Source organism: Macrobrachium nipponense, chromosome 26, assembly GCF_015104395.2.
Source record: "Macrobrachium nipponense isolate FS-2020 chromosome 26, ASM1510439v2, whole genome shotgun sequence".
Taxonomy (NCBI): domain Eukaryota; kingdom Metazoa; phylum Arthropoda; class Malacostraca; order Decapoda; family Palaemonidae; genus Macrobrachium; species Macrobrachium nipponense.
The window spans coordinates 26,094,600-26,104,528 of record NC_087215.1 but is presented as its reverse complement, the minus strand read 5'-3'; positions in this window follow the sequence as shown (position 1 = coordinate 26,104,528).

Below are 9,929 nucleotides of genomic sequence, written 5' to 3'. Positions count from 1 at the left end.
GCGGATCTTTCTCGCCCCCTTAAGAGACGTTTGATGAACCCAGGATTACTTCTAGTCCTGAGCGTTTTCAAGAGGAGGACCATCCAGTAATTAAACAACCGAGGGTAGACAATAATGAAGAGACTAAAAGAATCCTTCGCACTATGCAGGATTCCATCACTTCTCTTGTGGGAGTTCTGTATAAAGACCCTCCCAGAAGGAAAGACGATTTCCTGCCTATTAAGAAGTCTAGGCTATCGAGGGTTCAGACTCGCCATAGTATTTTGTCTTCCTCTGATTTGGAATCGGATTCATCAGCCTTGCATAGGCCGAGCAGGATCCGTTCTCCTGTCAAACGCAAGCACGAGACGCCAGACAAGAGCGTCGAGTTTGCGAGACGTGAAACGTCAGCCAGGCGCGAGCGTCAAGATAGGCGCGTCATGCCATCCCACCGAAGCAGGACGCCCTCCCAGGAACGAGGATCCAGGCAAGAGCCAGGACGCTACGAGGCGCGAGACGTCAACAAAAAGTAGGACACCTCTCAGGAGAGAGTCGTCAGGCAAGCGTCAGGACGCTCCAAAGCGGTTGACGCCAGGCAGAAGCATGACGCCTCCCAGGAGCGAGGTGCGAGGCAAGAGCCAGGACGCTTCGAGGCGCGAGACGTCAACAAGAAGCAGGACGCCTCTCAGGAAAGAGTCGTCAGACAAGCGCGAGGACGCTCCTAAGCGGTTGACACCAGCAAGAAGCAGGACGCCTCCCACGGGAGCGGCTTCTCCTGATAGAGAATCGGTCAGGAAAGAGCGATCTCCTTCTAACCTGGAACTGGAAGAGATTTCTGAGGAAGAAGTTTCAACTAACGAGGGACTTTCCAATTATAAAGTTTTAGCCTCGTTACTTCTAGAGGAGTTTGCGGATTCTCTTAGTCCTGCAGCTCCTCCTTCGCCGAGTCTCTGTTTTCGAGCACAAAAACCCCGAAATCCTCGGCTTTCTTAAAGATGAAACCGGCGATCTCAATGAAGAAAGCCCTCCAGTCTTTAGATTCGTGGCTTTTATCTAAAAAGGAAACTTTGAGAACGGTTTATTGCTCTCTCCCTCCAAACTGACGGGGAAAAGAGGCATTTGGTATAAGACAGAAGAGGCGATTGGGATTGATGCTTCGTGCGGCAGATTCAGATTTCTCGAGTCTTGTAGAGTCTGTGAGAAGACAGTCTCTCAATTCAGCAAAGGCGTCCTGGCAGTATGCTCGGAGTTAGATCAGCACCTTAAGGGAATTTTTCACGTCTTAGAGGTATTCACTTCTTGGATTGGTCTCTTGGGGTGCTGGCTAAGAAGACGAGTGAGCCAGATTTTCTAGATCCAGAAAACTTTGCACAGTGTCCCTATCTTGCATGGATAAGGCTGTGCAAGATTGGTTCTGGTGAGTTGGCGGCTCTTTGTTTTTGGATCTGGGATGTTGAAGAAAAGATCTATTTACAGTTCCTTCCTAACGAAAGGAGTTTCTCCTTCTCAGAGGTCCGCTTTATTATTCGCACCTCGGTCAGAACATCTGTTTCCTTCATCTTTAGTGAAGGATGTTGCGAGATCCTTGTCGGAAAAGGCTACGCAGGACCTTCTTGTACAATCTACAAAGAAAAGTAGACCTGCCAGTTAAGACTCAGAAGAAGGTGGCTCGGACTCCAGTGGTGCCCTTTCGTGGAGCCCCTTCAACTCGATCAACTTCGGGAGAGAAGACCCTTCGACAAGCGAGGGAGGTCTTCCTTCCGCTCTTTTAAAAAGAGCAAATAGCAGCCATGTCCTCCAAGCACAGGTAGGGGCCAGACTTCAATACTTTCTGGATGCCTGGTCCGTAAGAGAAGCAGATCCCTGGACTCTGTCTGTCCTACAGAAGGGGTACATCATTCCCTTCGTAGACAGACCTCCTTTGGCAACATCTCCAAAGGATTTGTCGACGAGTTACAAGGACCTGGACTGAACGAGACTCTCCTTCAGACGGTGTTGTCGATGAGGGACAAGAATGCTATAGAGCTAGTGCAAGATCCTTTCTCCCCGGGGTTTTACAACCGCCTTTTCTTGGTTCCAAAGGCTTCGGGGGGATGGAGACCCGTCCTAGAGTAAGCGTCCTGAACAGGTACGTGGAGAAAAAAAAGAAGTTCTCCATGGAGACTTCAGCTTCAGTTCTGTCTTCCCTACGTCAGGGAGATTGGATGGTATCCCTGGACCTTCAGGATGCTTACTTTCATGTTCCGATTCACCCATCGTCAAGAAAATATCTAAGATTTGTTGTTCAAGGACAAAATCTTCCAATTCAGGCCTTGTGCTTCGGCCTATCGACCGCCCCTCAGGTATTTTACGTATCTGATGCGGAACGTGGCCAAATGGCTTCATTTAGAAGGGATACGCATCTCAATGTATCTCGACGATTGGCTAATCCGGGCCAAGTCAGAGAAACGGTGTTTGGAGGACCTACATCTACTTTGAACCTAGCAAGACGTTAGGATTACTCGTGAACCTCGAGAAATCGCAGATGATCCCCAGTCAAACTTAGTCTATTTGGGGATTCGGATGGATTCTCGGGGTTTTCGGGCTTTTCCGTCCCCAGGAAAGGATTGCTCGGGGATTACAAAAAATCTCGAGCTTCCTAGAGAAAGAACGGAGTTCGGTGAGGGAGTGGTTAAGTCTTCTGGGAACCCTTTCCTCACTAGAACAGTTCATTTCGCTAGGAAGACTCCACCTTTTCGCCTCTTCAATTCTTCTTAAGAAGAATTTGGAGTTGGAAGAACGGACAGCTTTCGGACACTTTCAGTATTCCTCTGGAAGTAAAGAATCATCTGAAGTGGTGGATTTTTCCTTAGAAAGAACGAGGGCTTGTCTCTAGAAGTTCGGAACCCAAACCTAATCTTGTTCTCAGACGCTTCAGAGAAGGGATGGGGAGCGACTCTAGGGACAGAAAAGAAATATCAGGCCAATGGAGGAAGGATCAGCTAGACTGGCATATAAACTCCAAAGAACTTTATGCCGTTCTTCTAGCTCTAAAAGCCTTTCGAGACACAGGTGTTAGGTCAGTGGTACAGGTCAACTCGGCACAACACCACAGCGTGGCCTATATCAAGAAACAAGGGGGAACTCACTCTCTTTCTCTGTTCCATATAACAAAGAGCTGTTGTATTGGGCAAAAGAAAAGAAAGTGACTCTCTCACAAGATTCGTGAAAGGAGAGAAGAACATCAGAGCAGACAGGCTAAGCAGGTTAAACCAAGTTCTCCCCACAGAATGGACCCTTCACATTCAGGTGTGTCAAGCTCTGTGGTCCCTGTGGGGCAGTCCACATATAGACCTATTCGCCACCTACCTATCCAGAAGGATAGAGAACTTTTGCTCCTTAGTGGAAGACCCGAGAGCGATAGCGGTGGACGTCCATGCTACTGGACTGGTCAGCCTAGATGCGTACGCATTTCCCCCCTTCAAAATGTTAGGAGTGGTGTTAAGAAAGTTTGCCGGCATCAAGAGGGACGAGACTAACACTCATCGCTCCCTTTTGGCCGTCTCAAGATTGTTCACAGAGGTACAGGAATGGACAGTCGACTTCCCAAGATCTCTTCCACATAGGAGAGATCTTCTCAAAACAACCCCATTTCGAGAGGTTATCATCAAAACCTCCCCGACGCTATCGCTCTGACTGCCTTTTCGACTATCTGAAAGACTTGTCAGAGCGAGAGGCTTTTCAAGCAAAGCTTCAAAAGCAATTGCTAGGGCCCGGAGATCTTCAACTATTCGGGTCTACCAATCAAAATGGATGTATTTGAAGATGGTGTAAGAAGAATAAACTGTCCTCTTCCGATACCTCTGTGACCAACATAGCTGATTTCTTGATTTTCCTTAGGGAAGAATCAAATTATCAGTTTTCTTTCTACCATTAAAGGTTATCGAAGTATGCTTTCGGCCGTATTTCGAAACAGAGGTTTGAGAATTGCAGAAGATAAAGACCTCCACGATCTTATTAGATCTTTTGAAACCTCAAAAACCTTTTCTCCTCGCACTCCGAACTGGAACCTAGATGTAGTTTTTGAGATTTCTATCATCTAGTAGATTTGAACCTCCTCTCACAACGCGTCGTTTAGAGATCTAACGAGAAAATGTATTTTCTGTTGTCGTTAGCGACTGCGAAGAGAATTAGTGAATACACGCTCTAGATTCTCGAGTAGGATTTAAGAGCGATGCGGCAATTTGTTCTTTCCAGACTCTGTTTCTGGCTAAGAACGAGAACCCCTCTAAACCCTGGCAAAGAGTTTTTGAAGTTAAAGGACTTTCAAATCTAGTAGGAGAGGAATTAGAAAGATCTTTATGTCCGGTTAGAGCTTTGAAGTTCTATTTAAAGAAGAAGAATGAACTAAATGGATGTAACAAAGCCTGTGGTGCGCAGTTAGGGATCCTAGTAGACCCATGTCAAAAAATGCATTAGCATTCTTTGTGAGGAGCATTATTACGGATGCTCATAATGACTGCACTGAGACTCTTTCCAGGACTACTTCCGAGGTGAAGGCTCATGAGGTTAGAGCGGTAGCCACTTCATTAGCATTTCAGAAGAACATGTCTTTAAAGACATTGTGGATGCGACTTACTGGAGGTGTAATTCAGTGTTCGCATCGCACTATCTCAAGGACGTTAAAGTAAACATATGAAAAGTGTTTTCTCTCTGGGTCCTTTTGTATCAGCCGATACAGTGCTAGGGGCTGGGAGCACATAACGATCCTTAGAAAAAAATTTGTATTTGTTCAAAATTTTGATAGTACATAGATCTACCTTGTGAGACGAGTTGTTGGTTTTTTCTGCTGATTAGTATGCTTGCTGGCGTACGGACGTCCGAGCTTGGATCAGTGGGGGGAATCAAGAGACGTCTTACTGAATAGATTGTACAAACATTTTTTTTTAATTTTATTTTTATTTTTGTACTTTACTGTACGAATGTTTGTGTTTCGAGTTTGTGGTCGTTGCAAGAGGTTAGGGGATAACTTCTTGCAATCTTAGAACTAACATGAATAGGTTGAGGTGATCGGGATCGATGTTGTGCTCCTTGGTAAGGTCTTGTCAAGTAAGTGGATAAGCACCCATTGACGTAGTCCTTCCAGGATCTACCAAGTAAGCGGGTAAGACCCCTTTGGCAGAACCACAAGAACTCTTAGCCATAGATCAATATCTCGCTGAGGCTCTTGAGACTGTCTAGACTCCCTGGATTGTATTCATGAAGTCTTCAGTCTAAAACAGGTAGGAACCAAGGTTTTTATTTATTTATTACCTACAACGATATGTTGTGATTCCTGTTTGATTCTATATTTAGCTGTCTTTCTTTCACCTCCAATGGTGTGGAATCAGCTAAGTATATATCTGGACAGGTAAGTTAAATGTATAAAAAATGATATTGTTATGATACAATAAAGTTTTATACATACTTACCTGGCAGATATATACAAAATTATACCCACCCTACCTCCCCTCAGGAGACAGGCGGTATAGAAACGAATATGATAGAACATGGGATGGTTCCTAGTCCTGCCACCCAGCGGCAGGTAAGTAGATCACCTGACCTACAGGTAGCGTGTGCGCGAAATTCGAATTTCTGTCGGACGACGGAGTCAAATAGCTAAGTATATATCTGCCAGGTAAGTATGTATAAAACTTTTATTGTATCATAACAATATCATTTTTACAAGAAGACCAACCAATGTGCTTTCTTGTAGCTTCTGGGACAGTCCAGAGGATTTTTCCCAAGGTGCTAGCCTTCCTCAAAGGACAAAGTAATCTCGTTCCTCTTCGAGGAAGTCGTCCTCTGGACGTCGGTCTGAAGAGGTACCACAGAGGAAAGTTCCGAGCTTCTGTTGGTGCCGGTTCTTTATCCTCCTGTGCTTCCCTTTCTAGATCCTTCTTCTGCTCTTGCCTCTGGCTCCAGAAGCAAGGCTGCAGCTGAGTGTCTTATCAGTGAATGTGCAACCTTCTTGTACAGAGGAGGGTATTGTGTGTCCTTCAATGGTTGTAGGGATTCAGGACTGCCCATTGTAGCAAGTGTCCATTGACACAGGAACACCCATTGGTGCAGGAGCCTACACTGGCATGTGAGTCTTCTTTTCTTTCAGATCAATCTTTGGCATTCTGTTGTCCTCTGGTGTTGAAACCAGTGGTTTTTCAAGAGAGGGTTTTGGCCTCGGAGCACTACTGGTGCCTGAGTGCTCATTGGCGCCGTAAGCACCTAAGCGGCCATTGGCACCTCAACCACCCAGCACCCATTGGTGCCTCAAGTGCCCAGGTGCCCATCTATACCTTTGGAATAACAAACCGCTATGGTGCAGTATCTCAAACTTCAACTACTTCTAATCCGTCCATTGTGGCAATTCAAAGAAATAAACTTTTTATGACAACTTTGATAGCTCAGACTGTTTTGTCCTCAGTTTCATTGGAGAGAGAAGAGTAGTAGAAAGGAAGAGGATAAGGAGAGACTTCCTACAGCTTGTAAGTCTCTTCGCTATTTTTTAGCAAATTTCTCAGACTTTTTCACCCATGGCCTAGCTTTGCCAGAATCCTCTTATATGAGAGATAATCTGTCAGACTCATTAAAATTACCTAAACTAATCCTTTCGTTTTCTGCTTGCAAAGCCTTGAAAGATATTATTCTTTGGCCTATGGACAACAGGGATCAGGGGAAAGTTAATTTTAACTTCCTCCCTCCTCCTTGCCTTTCCACAAGGGGCAGTTTGTGTTACAAGACCAGGTGACCTCTCTTTTAGGTGTTTCTGACTCCACCCAAGGGGACTTTTCCAGTCTTATTGATTCAACCAGAAGGGCGGCTTTTAATTCGGCCAAAATTTTGTTTTCAGCGTCAGAACTGGACCACCTACTTAAAACTTTTTTAAGGTAATAAGCTTCTTGGATTGAGTAGTGTGAGCCTTGGGTCAGAAGATAAAAAAATGCCCCTCTTTGGATGAGGAAACTTCCTCTCACATTTCAGGTGGTATTTCTTACCTTGGTAAAGGTATAAGAGATAGTTCCTGGAGTAGGCATATCTTTTAACTCTAAGCATTCTTAAAAAGAGAGCTTTGGTGTTTGATCACCACTAAAGGTGTTTCTCGGACGCAGAGGTCCGCCTTACTTCACTCTCCTTTATCCGGATAGGGACACATTCTTCCCAGAGGACACTGGTCAAGTTTCTTCTGAGCTTCAGAAGAAATCAAACCCAGGATTTACTCTTGCAATTGACTAAATGTCCTCGTGATCAAATTCCCAGTTCTCACTCTTTGCCAGCTAGCACGCTCAGACGCCCTTTCATGGCAGGGGAGTATATGATCCCTAGATCTAGGGGGAGAGCTTGCTTCACCCCTAGAGCAGTTAAGAAGTCCTCATTTAAGTCCTCAACGAAAACGTGAACCTTCAGTCCTTCTTGCACCTGTAAGAGCGAGGCCCTCCAGTTCTGGAGAAATTGGGAAGTAAGATGGGCGGAACCGTGGGTCGTCGAATTTGTGAGGGGGGGGTTACATAATCCCTTTCAAGAAAGCTCCGCCATTGCCCAACTCTGATATGATAAATTTGTTGGCTTACTCAGAAGGTTCAGACAAATTCATTGCCCTTGAGGAAGTTTCGTCCCTCCTAAAGAAAAGGCCATAAGTTAGTAACAGATCCACTTACTCCAGGGTTCTACAGTCGTCTTTTTGTAGTTCCCAAGGCCTCGGGTGTATCAGTTCAGCGCTCAGTGTTTCGGCCTGTCAACAGCCCCTCAAGTGTTCACTCGAGTAGTTTCTCCCATCTAGTCTGGTTTCAAGTGCCCCTTTATCTGGACGACTGGCTCCTTCGCTCCCAGGCTCAAAAGAAGTGCACACAGGACATGCAGACGACAATTCTGGTAGCAAAAGAATTAGGCTTGCTAATTTGTATTATGTTATTTCCAGGTTTACGATGCATGTTCCAGGGTTATGATGGTTATGAGGCTGATCTCACGGAAGAAATATGACGGCATTATGCAAAATATTCAATTTTTGAAGGTTTTTTATGAAAAATACAATAAAAATGCAGTTTACATAGTTTTTAATACACCCAAAGCATTAAAAGTTAGGTTTTCTTAGGATTTTTGAAGATTTTCCTGCTTACGACGATTTTCGGGTTACAATGCATCTCAGAACGGATCCTCCGTCGTAAACTGGTGACTGCCTGTATACCTAAAAAAGTCTCAACTATTCCTGTCAACAGATAGTCTATTTAGGGATGAGGATAGATTCAGTGACTTTTCAACTTTTTCATCCCTTCAAAGGGTGGAATCATGTACTGTATCCACAAGGTGAACCATGTTCTGTCTCTTTAGAAGTGTGTGGTGAAGGTGTAGATGAGCCTTTTGGGCACGCTTTCCTCTATAGAGCAATTTGTAACCTTGGGAAGACTTCCCATGAGGAATCTTCAGTTCTTCTTCAAGGTGAGTTGGGACAGAAAGAAGTTCCCAAATTCATTCGTATTCTAAGTGACGAACAAAATCAAGGAGGACCTGTGATGGTGGAGATCAGAAGACAGGTTTCTAGAAGGGAAGTCATTCCTCACTCTGAACCCTGATCTAGTCGTCTATTCAGATGCTTCCGATCTCGGTTGGGGACAGGGAAGTCTCGGGGATGTGGAACGCTCAACAGAGAGAGTGGCACATCAATCTGAAGGCAATCCAGAGGGATTTGTTGGAGTTCGCAGATTTGGTTCACAACAAAGTTGCGGTGCGTCCATTAGGACAACACAACAGCTCTGTCGTACATCAGGAAACCGGGAGGAACCCACTCGTTCTCTCTGCGAGGCAGCAAGAGACCTTCTTTGGGCAAATCGAAATCAGACAAGAATCTTGATTAGATTCACCCAAGGGAAATTCAACGTCTTAGTGGACGAATTGACCACAAAAGCAGGTCCTTCCCACAGAGTGAATGTTGAACCTGGTCACCTGTGGTGTTCGATGAGGAACCCCTCACTCCCTGTATCTAAGAATGCTTTGGCTTTCTTCTTGAGAAACCTGATCTTAGAGGCCCACTCTTAGCGAAAAGATTCAGAGTTTGATTCTGTTTAAAGTTAAAGCTCATGTAGTAAAGCCGATAGCTACTTACTTTTATCTTGGGCACAACCTCTCATTAACTTCCATTGTCCAAGCACATATTAGAAGTGTAAGTCAGTGTTCGCGTGTTATTACCTGCAGGATATTGCAGTACCCTGGGTCCTTTTTTAGTTGCTGGCACAGTGTTTGGTAAGGGTGTATGGGAAGTTGCTCCTTCCTTAGTTTGTCTCTTCGCTGTAAAAAAGGTTGTTGGGTCTTATAGGGAGTCTAGGGTTACTATTGTTGTACTCAGAGTACCTGTTAGCCTTTTAATTACAGTTAGGTATGGTTTTTAGAATTGTTTTCGTGGCGATATAATCACTCAGGTTTTGGCTCTGTTGATATTGGTACTGGTGGGCCTGGACAGGGGCAGCTTTGTGTAGACCTTGCAGGCCACAGACTATTCCTTAGCTACTGGATCCCATTAAGTAGTTGACGACCCCTTTCGGCTATTCCGCCACATCTCTACTAGTTAAGATAAGCATAATCCAGAGGCAGTAGTCTCTACAGCTCTCTTAACAGTTAGGAACCAACAAGCATTTTATTAATGCTAGCACTAAGTGCATTCTTTTTATTTATTAAAAAGTATGTATATCCCATGCATCCCAACCCCCTCCCCCCTACGTCCACTTGGGACTCAGCTATGTAACTACTTGTAAAGTTGCATACATTAAAATGACCTTTTTATAATAGGCAATAAGAATTTTATGTAAACCTACCAAGTAGTTACATGATCAAAGCCCTTCTGCCTCCCCTCTCATGGATAATAGGGGATAAACTGAAACCAGTGTTGAGTTTGTTCCTCTCTCCCCGGTAGTGGGGGCGGGCGGTGACACCTAGCCAAATAGTAC